This window comes from Leopardus geoffroyi, chromosome B2 (genome assembly GCF_018350155.1).
Source record: "Leopardus geoffroyi isolate Oge1 chromosome B2, O.geoffroyi_Oge1_pat1.0, whole genome shotgun sequence".
Lineage (NCBI taxonomy): Eukaryota > Metazoa > Chordata > Mammalia > Carnivora > Felidae > Leopardus > Leopardus geoffroyi.
Genome location: NC_059332.1, coordinates 53,458,347 through 53,477,793, shown reverse-complemented (window position 1 = coordinate 53,477,793; position 19,447 = coordinate 53,458,347). Strand labels below are relative to the sequence as shown.

The window sequence follows — 19,447 nt, the reverse complement described above, 5'->3', positions numbered from 1 at the left end:
ATTTTTGTAGGTTTGGTTAGAGTAGATGACATTAACAAACAAACATAAAGATGGAAAAAAAAAGGAATATATGGTAGATAAAGGTACTATATGACAGTGTTATGTAAAGAACTTCCAATTTCATAAAACGTTGGAGAAGGAAACAAAGCCAACTCATAAAGAACAATTAAAGGTCAATGAACAAAAAATGTCCTTTCTATTTTGTAATTAAAACAATACAAATGAAAAATAGCACTGGGAGTTTATTTGTCACATACCAATATCCCAGTGATGAAGTATAAAATAATGTAAACTTTGTGGCAGATGGTAAGTCATTGTACATTACAATGTAAAACATGAACATACTTTAAACACAATTCTAATTATAGCAATTTTCTAAGAAGACAACATTACTGAGCAAAAATATATACTTTGGTGGTATTTATAAAATTGGCCAACTTGTGTTTTTCTTTTCTTTGTTTTTAGGTTTTTATGCATTGATCTGAATTCCTTTATTAATTCAACTAATCTTTACTGTCTACTATTTATCAAGAATTGTGATAAATGCTAGGGATACAATGCACAAGACAGACACAGTCTCTGCATTTGGAGGGTTTTTCTTTATCACTTTAAAAATTACAATAGGGAGGCGCCTGGATGGCTCAGTTAAGTGTTTTGACTCTTGATTTTAGCTCAGGTTATGATCTCATTGTTGTGGGATTGAGATCCATGTTCTGCTTTGAGAGGACAGAGCCTGTTTGGGATTCTTTCTCTCCCTGTCTCTCTTCCCTTACCCTACTTTCTCTCTCTCTCTCTCCCTCCCTCCCTCTCTCTCTCTCTCTCTAAGTAAATAAATAAATGTTTTAAAAAAATTAGAATAGGACAACCACGGATGTCTCAGTCAGTACAGCATGCTACTCTTAATCTTGGTATTGTGAGCTCAAGCCCCACATTGGGAGCACACATTACTTAAATAAATAAAACTTAAACAAATTAGAAAAAAAGCAATATAATTACTTAAACTTATTTTGGAAATAGCTTTAAAGGGTTAATTACATCTTTATGTTGTTTGTAGAATATTGACATTATTAAAGTTACAAAGCATGAAAAGTCTCTGCAAACCATTATCAGTAGGCTTTATAGGATTTTGTGTTATGATTATGTATATGGATGCCTATTTCTCTCCTTTAAGGCATTAATCACTGTCACTACTTTACCCAGAGTTTTCACATAGGAATTTCTTAGTAGATATGTGTTTTGGGGATGAGACAAAACTGAAAAAAAAAAAATTTGATTTAAGAACAAAGGAATCGTGACAAATAATAATTCAGATTTTACTCTAAGTGTTATCTTAGCTCCAAACACATACCTATCAACTAGAAATCCTATACCCTGGATTCTTTCTCTGTAAAAAACCATTAGTAAACATTAATCTTGTGGGCAAGTTTATAATTTATGGTCTCGGATAGCCCACCTTTTTCATTTTGCACGTTCTGTTGGTCATCTTACACAGGGATCACATCACACTCAATGGACTTCTTGCTTCTGAGAACAGGTAGAAAGATTTTAGTCTTTGCTGATGTTCACTTAGAGAATCGTTTTTGCTAAGTCACTTCTGTTGCAGATTTTCCTTCCATTCTGTTTTATCTTCAGAATGCTCCTTGAGGGTTTTACAACGTAAAGAGAATAAAGCTGTGATGTTCCAAGGTATGGGCATTTGGCCTATGGTCTTTATCTTTTCATTTATAGTCAATGGGCCCTGCACTTAGAGGCAATGGAGGAATACTTTAAAACACCCTTTAAGGGCGCCTGGGTGGCTCAGGGCTGAGCATCTTACTTCCGCTCAGGTCACGATCTCATGCTTTATGAGTTCAAGCCCTGCATAGGGCTTGCTGTTGTCAGTGCAGGGCCCTCTTCAGATCCTCTGTCCCCTTCTCTCTCTGCCCCTCCCCCGCTCATTCTCTAACTCTCTCTCTCTCTCTCTCTCTCTCTCTCTCAAATAAAATAAATGAAGGTAAAACCCCACAAAAACTCTCTTTAGAAGTTGGGATGTTTGGGCGCCTGGGTGGCGCAGTCGGTTAAGCGTCCGACTTCAGCCAGGTCACGATCTCGCGGTCCGTGAGTTCGAGCCCCGCGTCAGGCTCTGGGCTGATGGCTCAGAGCCTGGAGCCTGTTTCCGATTCTGTGTCTCCCTCTCTCTCTGCCCCTCCCCCCGTTCATGCTCTGTCTCTCTCTGTCCCAAAAAAATAAATAAAAGTTGAAAAAAAATTAAAAAAAAAAAAGAAAAAAAAAGAAAAAAAAAAGTTGGGATGTAACCCGAGAAAGATTTCTTGGCAGGGAGAACCACCATCCCACTTCCTTTGGAGGACGATTATAATATGCCCCTGAGGCAGCAGCAAGGGGGTTCCTGATTAAACATTTCATGCCAATGTGTGTGTGTGTGTGTGTGTGTGTGTGTGTGTGAGTGTATCACTGTGTAGGTATATACAAACTTGAGCAATCATTGATTTGGAGAAGTGCTGGCTGACTGACTATATAGCTACACCAGGTCTGCATATGTATCTGCATTCCAAACATGTGCTTCCTATTCTGAGACCTAGTGAAACATGATCCTCTGAGAATCAGTAAGCAAAAATGTCGGAAAGCTTCACAGCATATATGATTGATCGATTGAACCACAGTAAATCCTCTTAGTTCCTCTCTGTTATTTCTGGTTAAATTTGACTATCACAGGAAGAATCTTGCTGCTTCACTAGAGAGGAATTCTTTCTAGCCAAGTGAAAGAACTATTATCAGGAACTGTTAGTTGTTTTGATAGTCATCCTTAATAAATCTAACTATTCTTTTAATGACAGAAAAATTTGGACTCCCTTTGAGGGAGAATTTTCCAATATTTGCTAAAATTTTAAATAAGTATATGTTATGACTGGTCCATTCTGTTTTTAGGATTCTGACCTGTAAAAATATGAACATGTGGGAATAGTTAGACATATGATTAAGGATTTTCATTTTGGTATTTTTGTGATAGCAAAATAAAAAGACAAATCAATATAAATGCCTATCAATAGGGGGATAAATAAATAAATTTTACTATAGTGGAATACCATGTACTCTTACAATGGGAATTAGAGGTATTTTTAACTGACCTGAAAAGCTATCCATACTCATAGGTTGTGAAGTGAAGAGAGAGATTTTAAAAATATGTATCCACTGAAAACCTTGTAAATAAGGTTTACCTTGTAAATAAGGACCTAACAAATGAGTTCAGCAAGATTGCAGGATATAAGATCAGTATATAAAAATCAATTGCATTTCTGTACGTTATTGATGAAAAATCTGGGAATTAAATTAAGAAAGCAATTCCACTTACAATAGAATCCAAGAGAATAAAGCTACTTGGGAATAAGTTTAGCAAAAACAACAACAAAAAAAATTCAAGGCTACACTTGAACTACACTAAAAACTACAAAATATAGCTTAAAAAAGTTAAAGAATATCTAAGTAAGTGGAAAAGCATCATGTTCATAGATTGGAAGACTTAATATTGATAAAATATCAGTATTTCTCAAACTGATCTACAGATTCAATAAAATTCCTATCAAAATCCCCATTGATGCCTTTTTTTTCTTTGCAGAAATTGGCAAACTGAACCTAAAATTCATATAGAAATATAAGGAACCCAGGCTAGCCAAAAAATGTTCACAAAGGAAGAAAGCTGGAGAACTCACACTTTCTGATTTCAAAACTTACTACAGAGCTGCAACAATCAAGACAGCGTAGTATTGTAAAATAAACATCTATATCAACAGAATATAATTCAGAGCTGAGGAATAAACCCTTACCTTCATAGTCAATTGATTTTCAACAAGGTGCCAACACAATTCAATGGGGGGAAAGACTCTTTCCTGCAAATGGTGCTGGACAACTAGATACCCACATTCAAAAGAATGAGTTTGGGCCCTATTCTCACTCCATTTGTGAAATTTGAGCTCAAGATGGATGAATGAATAAAGTGCAAGAGCTAAAATGTGAAATCTTAGAAGATAATACAAGAACAAATCGTTATGATTTTGGGTTGGTCAATGATGTCTTAGATAAAACCAAAAAAGCACAAGCCATAAAAGAAAAACAAAAGTTGGACCTCAGAATTAAAAACTTTTGCTTCAAATAGTACCCTCTATGAAGTGAAAAGACAACTTACAGATGGGGAGAAAATATTTGCAAATCATATATTGAATAAGAGACTTGTATCCAGTATATATGAAGAATTCTTGCAACAAGAAAACAACCCAATTAAAATTGTCAAAGGACTTGAATAGAAATTTCTCCAAAGATGATAGAAGAATGATTAACATGCACAGGGATGTATGTGTAACAACATGAGTCATTAGGGAAAAGGTACATCAAAACCACAATGAAATACTACTTCATGAGTACTATAAAGTCTACAGTCAAAAAGGTAATAGCAAGTACAGATGAGAATAGGGAATTAGAACTCTCGTATATTTCTGGTGGGAATGTAAAAGGGGGCAGCCCCTTTGGCAAATACTTGGGCAGTTTATCAAAATGTTAAACATAGAATTACCACAGGGTCCAGAAATTCTACCTCTAGGTATCTACCCAGGAAAAATGAAAACATGTTTACCAAAGACTTGTACATGAATGCGCAGAGTAATATTCTTCATAAGAGACAAAAAGTGGAACAACCCAAATATGCATCCATTGACGAATGGATAAACAAAATATGTTAAATCCATACAATGGAATACTATTGGTCAACAAAAAGGGTCCACATACTGATACATGTAGCAATGTGGATACATTTCCAAAACATTCTTCTGAATGAAAGAAGTCAGACACAGAAGACCGCATACTGTGTCAAGGTATGTAAATTTCCTCTCAATAAAGTGGTTAAAAAAACATGTATAATAAGATTCTAGTTCTGTTTAACAGCACATATATATCTAGGTGCTTAAATACCTCTATCTATTTTACTTAAATATATGTATATGTATTTAAATAAGCATGGAAAAATATGGGGTCACAAACATTCAGTAAACTGTTAATGGTTTTTCCCAGGGGAGGGAGGAAGAAAGGTTGAGAGACAAGTATTCATATCCTACTTTATTCAGTTCTGATTCATTTACATAGGTTGTAATACACAAATTGATTTAATGTGTTTTTCTTAAAAAATAGAAATGAATCCATTACAAATGAAGAAAGAAAAAGAGAGAAAAACAGAAAGAACAAAATAATGAATTGCTGTAATGTATCAAGATTGCAGCTCTTGTTAGTAATAGATCTGTTCATTCATTTGTCAATTAAATGACAAATAAAAGAGGTCCTGGAGATAAACATTATAGGACAGGATTTTAAAGACCTGCATCTAGTTCGTGTATAACTGTAAAAACAAAGACATATTTATAATCTGAACACTGTTCCTTTTTAAAAATAATCAGTATTTCTGATCATTAATGTTATTTGGTGGCAAGAGGGAAAGTGGTATCTTTTTTACATATTGCAATTTAAAATATTTTTCCTTATGATGTTAAATAAAATAAACCTTAGATCCATTTTTGTTTTTGCATATGATTAGCAACTACAATGGTCTTTTGGATGTTTCCGTGGTTATACCAAACAAAACTGTGGCATGCTGAATTTACGTCTAGATCCCTTTATTATCACTATTTCCTATTCCTTTAACATTCCAGCTGCCTCACCATTCTTTAGGATGAATTATCAGTTATTTATCTAATAGTTATTTATGTAAATATTTATCAGTATAAGAAACCAATAATTGGTTTTTGATAGCAACAGCAAGAGTTCTGAGGTGAGAGAAACAAATGAACTTTATTTGCTTAATTTGCAGTAATTTGGGTATTATTCATAACTCTTTTTCAGTAGGTCTTGGCAAAATAATTAACAGTTTGTAGTTCTGAGTTCACTTTAGTCAGAGTAATTGCAAATACAGTTAGCCCTTGAACAACAGGGGTGTTTGGGGTTAGGGGCATTGACTCTGGCTCAATCAAAATTCCTCATATAACTTTTGACTCCCCCAAGACTTAACTGTCAATACCCTATTGTTAATAGGAAGCCTTACTGATAACATAAACAGTCCACTAACACAAATTTTGTATGTTATAATAATAACATACAATATAATAAAGTATGTTCGAGAAAAGAAAATGTTATTAAGAAAATCATAAGGAAGAGAAAGTACATTTGCAGTACTATATTGTATTGAAAAAAAAATTGTGTGTAAGTGAACCTGAGTAGTTCAAACTCATGTTGTTCAAAAGTCAACTGTAATGCATATACCATCCTCTCTGCTTAGTGGTTTTCTATGTAACGATAAACTGTTACATTTGAAGAGGTAATGGTATTTTACAAAATTAAAAATATTTGATATAAATTAAAATAGTCCTCTGGAATTGAAACGTGACATATATAGCATAAGAACCAAAATATTTTTAATATGCTTTTTTCAACGTTTTTTTTTTCAACATTTATTTATTTTTGGGACAGAGAGAGACAGAGCATGAACGGGGGAGGGGCAGAGAGAGAGGGAGACACAGAATCGGAAACAGGCTCCAGGCTCTGAGCCATCAGCCCAGAGCCCGATGCGGGGCTCGAACTCGCAGACCGCGAGATCGTGACCTGGCTGAAGTCGGACGCTTAACCCACTGCGCCACCCAGGCGCCCCTTAATATGCTTTTTTTACATTTTAAAATTTATTTTAATTGTTATAGCCATATTTCCTGCATGCACTCATTCATTGTATATTTATTGAGTTATTCTAATTTTCTGGCATTCTACTAGGTGATGTAGGAGGGAAAGTGAGTAGGATATTGACCCTGCCTTCAAATACTCATGATCTTTCTAAAAAGACAATCTTATAAACCAGGCATTGAAGTCACTGACAAAAAAGTATAAAATTGTAAACTAACTCAACTTGGATTTTAAAATACTGTGTAAAAAGAAAATATATCTCATTAAAAATGACACAAATTTAAATTGTATTTTTAAAATCCAATACTGTGGCATCACAAAGAAAAGCAATGTTAATACTTTCTATTTTCCCTTTTATTCCCCCAGAATTTAAAACAACCATTTTAAAGTGAACAGATACTTAAGTTGACTTTGAAGAATATTAGATCCAACTTTACATTTTTAAGGGTAGCTCATTAGAGTAGCTGATGTCACCCAACTCTATTTAATTGTCTGATCTCCAGACCCCCTCCCATTTTCACTCAAAATAGAAGTAATTGATTTTTTTGTTGCTGGGGTCCTCAGCTCACATCTCTTTGGAAGCTCTTTATCATTTTGAGTTATAATTATTTATATATACATTTTAGCTCCTTGTGCAGACTATAAGGTTATTGATAACAGGGGCTCTGCCTATTTATTCTTGCATTTGCCATAGAATCCTGTGCAGTTCTTGTACAAACAGGTGCTCAGCATTTATGGCACGCATAAATGATCTGCTACCAATCCAGGAAACTCAAACTTCTGAAATTTACATCCCCTCTCAATGAAAAACTTTGACTTAGAGAATGTTTCTCTGAAATCCCTGGGAAAAGTTAATCAGAATCTAAATCTACCATGTCACTTCCTTTATACAGTCCAGTGCAACTATTCTTCTGGCTCCATAAAAGTGTCTGGGACATTTGCCAGAATGTATTGCCTTCAAATGTAAAGTTTCAGCACTTTAGAAATTGTTTTCCCCTTTAAATACTTTTCCAATAATTAGAATTTCCTGCCATCAGGTAGCACTAACAAATGCAATACCTTAAAAAAAGAAAAAGCAGTTTTCCTAGAGATCCAGACTCTAGTTTTCAAAATAACCTAAAATTATCAACTAAGCGTAAATAACAGTAAACACATGTATTAACTAAAGGTATTTGAAAAGACCATGAACAACTTTGGGATTTGCTCACCGCATTTTTTTTTTTAAGTTTTATGTATTTTGAGAGAGAGAGAGAAAGCACGAGTGGGGGAATGGCAGAGAGAGAGCAAGGATCCTAAGCAGACTCTTCACCACTAGTGTGAAGCCTGATACGGGGCTCAAACTCGCCAACTGTAAGATCATGACCTGAGCTAGAGTCCAATGCATAACTGGCTGAGCCACGCAGATGCCCCTTGCTCACTTCATTTTGAGTATAAGATGCCTTTGATTTTAGCTGGCACCAGTCTTTTCTGTACCTCTAAGAAGGAAAAGATATTGTCAATTAAACAATAATATAATGCTTTCTTATCATTTAGAATTGTTTTCAGCTTTATTGAGGTATAATTGACAAATAAACTTGAAAGATATGTAAACAGTACATTGTGACGATTTGATATATGTATACTGTGAAAGGTGTCCCCCCCCCCCCCCCATAGAATTATATCCATTTTTTCTTTTTTTTTTTTTGGTTCAGCTCTAGTATATAACATGGTGACTATAGTTGAAAACATGATATTATATAACTGAAATTTGCTGAAAGTAGAACTTAAATTTCTCACCCCAAAATAATTTATTTTATAATTATTGAAAAGGGTCTTTTGTAATTATTAGATACAGGTGTGTATATTATATTACACTTCTCCATTTACGTGCTTTTTTGGGAATATGGTAACTTTTTATTCAGTGCTGAGTCATACCACAATCTTTTTGAGGGTGTTTTGTGGCAGTTTAACACAACATGCATACTCAAAGTGCACAGAGTTATTAAAATTATGCCAAAATAAATAGGTACCTCAAAGTCTGTGCACGCTTAGGCATAAGTTACATTGCTAGTGCCACAAGAATGACAGCAACTTTAAGATGACTAATAAAAATACTGATTTCAGAGATCATTTACCATTTTATCATGAAAGAATTTGAACTTAAAATCAATGAAATATAATATCCTTAACTTTTACTGTGTTAATTCAACTTGAATTTTAGATGATGAACAAAATCCCTTCTCTGAAATTTGGGCTCATTTTGTTCAGCAATGTCTATTTTTACTCTCTTTTTGAGAGCCCTTGTTTCCAACCTAATCAAAAAAGTTCTTTAATTTGCTCTCTCAGCACTGCTGAGTATCTACATTATAGCCTTGGACCCAAATGAATGCTGCTTCTTCTAATGTCATGAAGTACAGTGTGCTCTCTCTAAGGATTGACAACAGTTAGCATTCATTTAGTTGTTCAGGCCAGAAACCAGAAATATCCATAGGCTTGTGCCATCAAGGCCCATATAGTGTCTTTAATTATCTGCCTGTCTCTACTATGGACAAATGTTTGTATCCCTCCAAAATTCATAAAATGAAATCCTAACCCCCAATATGATAGTTTTAGGAGGTGGGGTTTTTGGAAGAAGATTAGGTAATGAGAACGGAGCCTTTATGATTGAGATTGTGGCTCTTATAAAAGAGACCCCAGTGAGCTCTCTCCTCCTCCTCACGAAGTGAGTATATGATGAGAAAATGGCAACTCAGAAGATGGTCCTCCTTAGAACCTGACGATGCTGGCACGACGGTTTCTATACCTGTGAGAAATTCATTTCTATTGTTTATAAGCTATTCTGACTGTGGTGTACTATTTTACCTGCCTGAACAGAATAAGACACCCACTCTAGACTTTAAATTCTGATACAATAGAGACCATCATATTCTGTTTGTCTTGCAAACTCAGTTGCTGGTCCATAATATACATGTTAAACTAAAAACCCAAATGAGAATTCACTTACCTTATTTCTTTGAACAAGTGTACCCACATATTACTGGTTAAGGACTAAGATTGAAGGGACATTTGGATTTTAATGTCCTTGATTTTAATAAGATTTTATTTTGTATGTATTTTGTGCTTCACAGGGCAAACCATGAGGATACCTAGTAAATGCTTACACTGCTCATAGTTACATAGAATTTTAGAATTAAATTGGAATTTAGAAATCAGTGAATTCTAAATACCAGATCCAAAGAAGTTCTGTATTATGTGAAGTTTTAAGAAGGAACACCAAGGCAGTTGGTTAGACACTAGACTTGACTTTGTGTCTCCTCAGTTGGTGGGAAAGAGTCAAATGTTGCTCACAGAACAGCTTTATATATATAAAAAAATAATAAAAATCGTTGAGCAGAACTTGCCTCTGATAGAAAGCTAACAAAAAATTAAATATTTAGCTCAAACCTTGTTTGACAAAGTTAATATATTATGGACATTTCAACATTCAAATTCAAAGAATATCCAACTCTGGTTTTCTTTGGAGTATAAAAAGCACTTTGGAGGATATTGAAAGATATAATGGATGGAGTGGGAAGAAAAAGTTATGGGAAGTTAAGTCTTTCATTTGTTACTTTTGACAAGCTAAGCCCAAGTAATAAGAGGCAAGGTAGTATTCTAATAAAGCATGCCTCACTGGTTATAATCGAGTTAATGTGTTCTCATCTCCAGCACATCAAGCTGCCAAGAATTTTAATAATCACAGTGCACAGGAGGATTAGGGAAGCGATATACTGTTAAGTTGGTTAATGAAGTAAAGTGTTATGAGATATGTTTTCTCAGATGGGGAAAAAAAAACAGGCAAAAACTGACTTTGGTTTGTATATAATAGCCATTTGCTTCTTATTTTAAAATAAGTTATCTGGAAAGAATTCTTGCAGTCCTCTGTACCTTACGTTTTTGTCTTTGCTGGTGCCAATAGTTTACCGAAAGTGTCCTTGTTAGTAACAAATATTTTGGAGGGAAAGGGAATAAGGAGTATTCTTTTTTTATAATTATTCTTTTTTTTTTTTATTTTTGAGAGAGAGGGAGAGACACAGCACGAGCTGGGGAGGGGCAGAGAGGGAGACAGAGAATCCAAAGCAGTCTCCAGGTTCTGAGCTGTCAGCACAGAGCCCGACTCAGGGCTTGAACCTACGAACATTGATATCATAACCTGAGCTGGTCAGAACTGATTGAGCCACGCAGGCACCCCTTGAACAAGGAGTATTCTAATGCTTATGAAACTTTTTGTATGCACCAGGTTAAGTGCTTAGCCCTACAGTGACCCTGTTGGATAGATATTATTCCTCCTTAGAGATCAGGAATGTGAGGTTCATGGACGTGAAATATCTTGCCCAAAGTCAATTGGAAAACAGGAGAACAGGTAGAATCAAGGCTTGATTTGATCACAGGTCTGTGTCAGCTCCCAGCTGGTTTTTTCTCTAGGTCCTCCTGTCATTTCTCACTCTGCTGCTGCCCCATACAAGTTCTGTGTGCGTTTTAACTCAGATTTTGGTTTAGTGTGTGGAAAATTGTGTTTACAGGACACAATAACATGAAGTGAGTCTTTCTTGCCATCACAAACAGCACTTCCTACCACAACAGTGATAGGAAAAACATGGATCATGTAGGAGTTATTCTTACTATTTGCCCCAGAGCTGCAATCAAATTTTACTATATCTATATCTATATACTATATACTATATCTATAAAACTAATAGATGAAATTTAAAAAGTGATTAAAATAAAAACAAAGACATACCACAATCAGAATATTTATTTTTTGAAGGTTAAATCAGATAAACTAACATACTGGTAAGAGTGAGCAATGGGGAGTCCTAAAGGAATAAAACTTCAATTTTAATGTATTTCCTCATGTGCTTGCCCCCTGCCATTACACTATTTTACAAGAAAAATAAAGAATAAAGCTATCCACTTTATCCCTTATCCCTCATTCTACTCTGCCTTCATTGAAACAGTCTTTTGGTTAGCAAAGCTTTCTCCAGGCCTTTGGCTCATCTGTCATTTTCATAGCTAGAAACCAAATGATCTAGTTAATGTTTCCACTTCATTATTAAAGAGCTAACTATCACTCAATCAGAGTGGAATTTGTTCTTTCTCTTCTAGAACAACAAATGTTTAAAATACCATAATTTAAATCAGGACAGAGTTAATCAATAAAAATGTCATCAGAAAACTGAAAATAAAGGCCGATGTACATACTGATAAATTCAAACCCATCTATCTAAGACCAAGAAGCTATTAATAACATATGCTTAGCCATAATTTGTACAATTTTATTGAATATAAATACTTGCGTCAACCACTTAGGGAGGCTATCCATTTTAATTACTTTCTATTTTTAAAGTAATGTTTCACAGCCTTATGTCCAAGGTAGTAACTAGGTCAGCAATTTATACAACTTGGATATTATCTAATTTTCAGTGAACTCATTCTAAATCAAAGTGGCATATTTTAAGCCTGGATTTCTTCAGGTCAACATTCTTATCTGAATTTCAGGGAAACCTAGTTAAAGGCTAAAGAAGAAAATCAACCATGCTAATGGCTTATGCTTAAAGAGTAATCTTATGACTTGACATGAATCTATAATAAATATCTATTTCTCCAGGCAATTGTTAACATGTTCAGTTAATTCTTTGTTTAGCAAAGTGAGTTAGAAAACACCATTACCTGTAAAAGGGACCATAGCATAGTTTTGATAATTAATTAAAAACAACTCTTCCGTTTTCAGTCATTCATCCACACAATATAAATCTATACACACCCACATTTCAACATCATAATCAATTTTAGAACATAATGTTAAAAACTCCAATATCCCAAAACTTTAGGACTGATATTTAAAGTTATTATCTTCTGTATTCCAAACAAAAATTACTCTTTTGGTTAGTTCTGTTTATTAAACATTGCCACCAAGAAAGTGTCTGCATATGACCAACAAAAACTTAAAAAAATAGCTGTGGTTCAATATAGATATTTTGTTGGATCTTTGAAGGTTTGAGAATTGGTATATATATATATTTTTAATTTTTTAAACGTTTGTTTATTTTTTGAGAGACAGAGACAGAGCATGAGTGGGGGCCGGACAGAGAGAGAGGGAGATAGAGAATCTGAAGCAGGCTCCAGGTAATGAGCTGTCAGCACAGAGCCTGACCTAAGGCTCAAACCCACAAACCACAAGATCAATGACCTGAGTCAAAGTTGGACATTTAATTGACTGGGCCCCCCAGGCACCCCTGAGAATTGGTAGATGTTAAACAGAACAAAGCTATAGCTGTATCTCCTTACAGAACTGGCTTAAATTCTAAGATTCTAGAATTCTCTCATAAAGTTTGTTCCTTATCCCTTAATTTCGTGTGGAATTTAAAAATCCAAAAGTAGAAACAGTTTTGGAAAATTTCTATATCAGTAACTATAAGGAAAATAAAACCTCTACTCTGGGCATAATCCTATCCTTTTAACCAATAGTGTGGGGTTTTGGAAAGGGTTAACCACAATGATATCCTCAACTCCAAATTTGAAACCAATTGAGAGATAGGCACAAATCAGACAGAAGCTGGCTCAAATAGAAGTTTTAGTGGAGATTAAAACTGGATAAAAAGACTTGGTGCAGGTATATGGCCACACTGGGCTTTCTAAACCTTGACCTCAGAATTAAACAGGTTTGCCCACCCAGGGGTTGGCACCATGGAGCCACTGCAGCGCCCCTTACAGGGGCAGGGTGCTTTCTCCTGCGGTGGGGAGGGCTGCTGTTTTGGAAGATGTGTTGATTTAATGAGAGAAAGAGCCCCAACAGTTGAGCACAGCATCATAAACTCCTTTCCCCAAATTTCCCAGTCCAAGAAGAAGAGTGAGAGAGTGTGCAAAGAATATGCCTACTGGGCACTAAAAAGGTCCTCCCCATCAAGACAAAGGGAGGCATGGGGAACCCGTGTTCCCCCTCAACTCTAAATTTAAGTGGGAGACCACTGCCTCATCCTTTTGGATTGCTCATAGATTATTTGAAATGGATGGCTGGAAACCATGGCAGGGGTTGGACTGAGGGGGTGGGGGTGCATTCTACAACTGTGTTTTGCAGTAAAAGTTGACACAGGACTATTGCATCCTACACTGATTTCCTCAGAAACAACAAATTATGGTTTAAATCACCATCAGCAGAGGTGCTTAATCAGCAGAGGTGCTGGCTAAAGGGAAGGAAAATAGGAAATCAAGAATGAAGGAGGGAATATCAGTCATAGTTTAGAACAAGTTGCTGAAAATAACTGTGGTCTCTATATATCCTTAGTGCATTTTCTTTCCCTTTTCATTCTTTTTCTATTGAATCCACGGTATGTTTAACACTTTGCCCAGGATATGGAGGAGATGCTGGCAAGAAACTGTAGGTATGGATCTTTCTTAGAAATTCAGGATTCAGGGAACAGAATTTCTACATCATTCTCTTATGGATGGTCCCTACTCTGTAAAAATTATTTTAAAATTCTAAGAAATATAAACTCTGTATGTTGCTAAGTATAGAAATTAGTATAAGATGGGAGTGCCTGGGTGGCTCAGTTGGTTAAGCATCCAACTCTTGATTTTGGCTCAGGTCATGATCTTAGGATCATGAGATTGAACCCTATATTGGGCTTTGTGCTGAGCATGGAGCCTGTTTAAGATTCTCTGTCCCTCCCTCTCTACCCACCCCTCTCAAAAAGAATATATATATATATATATACACACATATACACACACACACACACATATATATATATATATATATATATATATATATCATAATAAGAAATCAGTACAAGATAGAACAGAGCTCTGCATGTTGAAGGAATTAATGGAACACAGAGAATTGTGGTTCTCAGTGATGATTTTCATTTTGTTAATGCTTGGTTGCAGCAAACTAACAGAAAAATACCAGAAACAAACGTTGGTATATTTTCATGAAATAGTAATAGATACAGATTTTGCCTCATGAAGTTCCATTGTATACATAAAAGTTTCTGGCCATTATTAGGAAGTCACATTTTTATTTTTAGAATAATCTTTGTGTGCTACATCAAAAGAGATTGACTGCAGAGGGTGATTGTAATAAAACTGACTTTCTACTTAATCACAGTGGTTCCTTAATTAGGGGACTCCCTCTTCTTTTCATCCTCCATTTTTTGAGGTTGATTTAATATTCATTTCTAGTATCCAAATAATGGTACCATCCCCACCAAAGAAAGAAAAGATACATTTAATGCAAATTCCATCCTATGATGGTATTTTATAAAATGTACCTTCCTAATGAGGTCAGATATTTTAACCTGGTGTGTGGCCTCTAATGGATCTAGTTAGATTTTATATGAATATTTTTCTTCCTTACAGAATTTATCTTTAAATATACATTTTCCCCTTTTTCTTCTCTCAGCATGTATATTCATTTATGCATTTTTCTTTGTTTTCTACTTTTCCTTTCCATCCTTTCTCTTTCAAGAAAAATAATTATTCACATGGGACAACAAAAGAAAACCCAGGCAGGAAAGAAAAGTTCCATGGAGTCTAATCAAACATGGAAACTGAAAAACAGAGGCCTCCATTCAGAGAAAGATAGAACACCCTTCCCTGGTGAGGGCTTAGGACAGAAGAGGCTTTGTGAAGAATTCTGGAATAGATGGCGAGTAGAATGTAGCCAGAGTGGCAATGGTAGCCATTTTTATTCCTGGAACAGGATTCTCTCTGACCTACTCTAGACAGAATAGTGCTCTTGTGAGACTATTCCCTGAGTCCCCTACTCCCCAAGAAAATCAGGAGCAATATAGATCTGATTCTGCTTTTCCTTCTTTAATTTTTTAAATGTTTATTTTTTTGAGAGGAGAGAGAGAGAGAGAGAGAGCGAGCACGAGTGGGGGGGGGTGGGGGCAGAGAGAGAGGGAGACACAGAATCCAAAGCAGGCTCCTGGCTCTAACCAACACGGGGCTTGAACTCACGAACCACGAGAGCCAAAGTCAGACCCTCACCTGTCAACTGACTGAGCCACCCAGGTGCCCCTGTTTTTCTTTTAAATATGCATTTCCAAATATGACATAAAATGTATTGCAAAAACGCTGAACAGAAATAAAATATGGCAAAGATTGTAGGTGATTTTAACCGTTTTCTTCTGAGAATTTAAGTTTTTTTTTCAACATTTTTAAATAATATTCACTACTTTCAAAACCAGGAAATGTGTTATTAAAAATTAAATACAGTTCAAGCATACAACTGCATCTTCCCTTTGGGCTGGGAAAGCTCAGAGTATAAGTGTACTTTCTGAACTCTGTCTTGCTGTTGTGATTGTATGAAGAAGAACTACAATAGTTTCCCATTCTCAGTTATTTGCAGGAGAGTTTTCCAAAGTCTCCAAACCTGATTTTATTTTTTTTGTTTTGTTCATAATTTTTATTGGAAAACATTTAGAATTAGCATTACTTCGATCTTTTGCAACTTAATTTTTTAAAGAATCATATTAATCCAGAGTCTTAGATAACCAATAGGTTTTCAAGGGTAAGAAGTTAATTGAAGGGAAGATCTGACTTTTATGATACAGATTTTTAAATAAAGCTGTTTCAGTGATATTGAAGTAATTTGTCACTTATCTGAACTTCATGAACTGAAATAAAGCAAAAGTGTTTTTGTATTCCAAGTACTATAGACAGTTATTTAAATGGTGGTCTTCATTTACTTAAAAATATATGATTAGAATTTAATTATTTGTGAACATGCCAGGGTAGTGAAAAATAAGTTCTATTAAAGAGCACATACATAATAATCAGGGAAAAATTAATTCTTGAGTAAATTTCATTCTAAGGGTCCAGCAGAGAGGTATGTTAGGGCCCAGATAAGATGTACGAGTTGGTCTAAAAAACTAATGGGATTCTCTAAATCAGGAATGTTCTCATCATAATCTAAGAGCATAGGTTTCTTAGACTCAGAAGAAAAAATGTGATTGCTAAAGTGATGTATTAATTCTTGGGGGGGGGGGAGGGGCAAAGTTTTGTACTTGTGGAGATTGCACAAAGAGGGAGTCATAACAAGGGCCTTTCCGGATTTGCACCCAGAAAGCGTGATTTTATCCTATTCATGTTAGTTCTTCCCTGTACCTATGTGGAACCCCATTTAAAATCTCATGAGAGTGTTGAGGCATGTCCTTTACATGCAGAGAAGAGACATCTAACTCAGATGCTGAGAGGGACCATATTATTGGTTTGTCTGAGAGTGTCCTGAGACGTGGGAACTTCAGAGCTGAAATCTGGGTAGTCCCAGATAAATCAGGGCAGTTGGTCTCTCTACTCCATTTTCAGTAGGGGATTAGACATTTGTCACTCACACAGAGTGGGCAAAGAAATGCCACTGTGCATCAGTGAAGTCACCCTAGTATCCAGATGGGAGACATATATTTTTCTTTATCTCTCAGTCCCACAGTACCAGAGGAGGCAGGTCTGAAATCTTTGTACAACTTCTTGCCATATCTCCTTGATCAAGAGGTAATTATGTGTTCCACCATTCACAGGAAAAGAACAAAAACAACTCAACAAAAAGGTGATCTTGATCACATCACAATAATAATTTACCCTGGAGCTCAGATCGGAGAAAGATGTGTTTCCAGAAAACTCAGCTGCTGTACTAGACCCAAGTGGGTGATTGATTATCCAGAGGCACAAGTTTATTTTAGGCACTTCCTTTGATAACATTTAGAAGAGAAAGTTGCTGGATTAACTATCAGGTGTAGGTATAATCCACCAGTTTAGGGTAACTGAGCCAACTGATGTTTTGGACATCTTTCTGTGGAGGGGTATGATGACCAGAAGTTTTTTTAGAATCGGATTTACATTTATTAATCTTTAAAACATTGTACTGCATTCTGTTTCAGGAAGGTAGTTTGTGTATTCTGTCTAAAGCTTTCTTCAGCAGAAATATTTAGTCAGTTGGCATGGACTTTCTGATTAACAGTAATTTGATATCTTATAATCTCCTTCTATTCTGAAATTTATGGTTTATTTATTGAATGTTGTATTAGCCTAAACTTCTACATTTGTCAACTGCTGCTTGTTTCCTTCCAGGTCACAATTTTTTTGAGTAAATTTCTGGTGCAGAATTATATGTTGACGGATTGAGCTTCCTAAGATTCTCTACTTTGACCTGAGGGGTTTTCCTTGAACATCTTGGAGATTTGGCCCATTTCAGTGAAGAAGGGTCATGGTGCATTGTCTTTATTTGTTTTTCATACTTGCAGCTCATTTTTTTCCAGTTTGGACTAGAACATAGTATCGTCTCCATTATCTTCACTTTTTGTTAATATGTTTTGTTTTCCAGAGAGAAGGAAGAAAAAGAGGGAGGAAAGAAAGATCAAGGAAAGAAAGAGAAAGAAGAGAGGGAAGAAGGACCGAAGGAAAGCCAACCAGGAAAAAAAAAAGTGCTTCTATCAATTTGGTTACTTCTTCAAAGAATGTGAAAAGTCCCCAACAAAAGTATACAAGACTTTATTATTTTGCTGAAGAAATGGATATGTTCAGCCTGCTCTTTGGGGCAGGACTTCAAGGACTGGGTATCTATTAATAAATTCTCATAGGATATATTTCTTGGTCTGGGTGGCTTAAAATCTAAATTCTATCATTTGACTTAGGTATGATCAGGCTGCTAGTGAACTCAATGAACTCAATTAAAATATATTGAAGGACCGTGTCTGCTGTGGAACCATCTGGTTGTGAAATACAATTATAAAACACAAGGTCATCTGAACAACAGTTTTAGAATCTAGTTAAAATAGATTGGGTGTCTACTATGTTTCAGGTGCTGGGCTAATTATAGTCGAGGAAGGATATCAATTTGAGGAAGATGCTTCAAAAGGGTATGTGTATGTTAAACACAACCAGTTAGTTATTATGTAATATTTTCCCTAAAAGATCCTTAGAAAGATGACTATATATAAAATCTGTATTCTTACTAGCATCTTGCTAAAAGAGTGACACTTTCAATTCTTTTTCCTAAAAACTCTGATTTAATTTGGCACACAATAGCATGCTGTTAATTATTAATTTTCCTATTATTGGCAAATTGTACTGTTTATTTTTATCATCATGATTATTACTAATCTTAAAAAATAAAAACTTGAAAATATTAAAAAGTAGACCAGAGCATTTATCGTGTGCCAAACGTCATGAAAGTCTAGTTATTATTTTCTGTCAATATCACAGTTTTAATAAGGAGTGGAAAACATTTCTGTATGTTAACATATTTCAGCTCTTTTGACAAACGATATTTGGCGACCTGCGAGAGGGTCTATTATAAAACCTGGGAACTGTGAATCACAACAGAAGGGATAAAAATAATCTGTTTTATATGTTAAATTTTAAACATTGATCATTTTTTTATTATAAATTTATGTGTACCTTTTTTGTTTTCCTTTTCCCCTCCTTACCTTCCATCGCGTAAGACTTAACAGTGATGCTGCAGATCTAAACTCGTTGACCTGACACCTACTTCCTAACTAATTAATTATTACGTCACACGGTCAACAAGGGAAATCACTTAACTTTTCTGGCCTTTTTCTCTTTAGAATGAAAGACACAACCCTTTTCGGATATGGAATCCTTGGATGAAATGTGCTTTGAACAAAATGCTTTCTCCGTTTAGTTTGTTTGACACTACTCAGCCTTGTAATAGGGTTGTCAAGTTTAGCTAATTAAGAAAGCTTTATGGAGGGGGCCTGGG

General features: G+C 35.3%; 1 long non-coding RNA gene across 1 annotated transcript; it reads left to right on the top strand.

The window, feature by feature from the left end:
- The first annotated feature begins 4,218 nt into the window (after window positions 1-4,218).
- On the top strand, window positions 4,219-19,400 carry LOC123609742. The gene is made up of 3 exons (XR_006717945.1): window positions 4,219-4,862; window positions 18,050-18,281; window positions 19,293-19,400. It is a non-coding gene; the product is annotated as an uncharacterized LOC123609742 (long non-coding RNA).
- The last annotated feature ends 47 nt before the right edge of the window (window positions 19,401-19,447 follow it).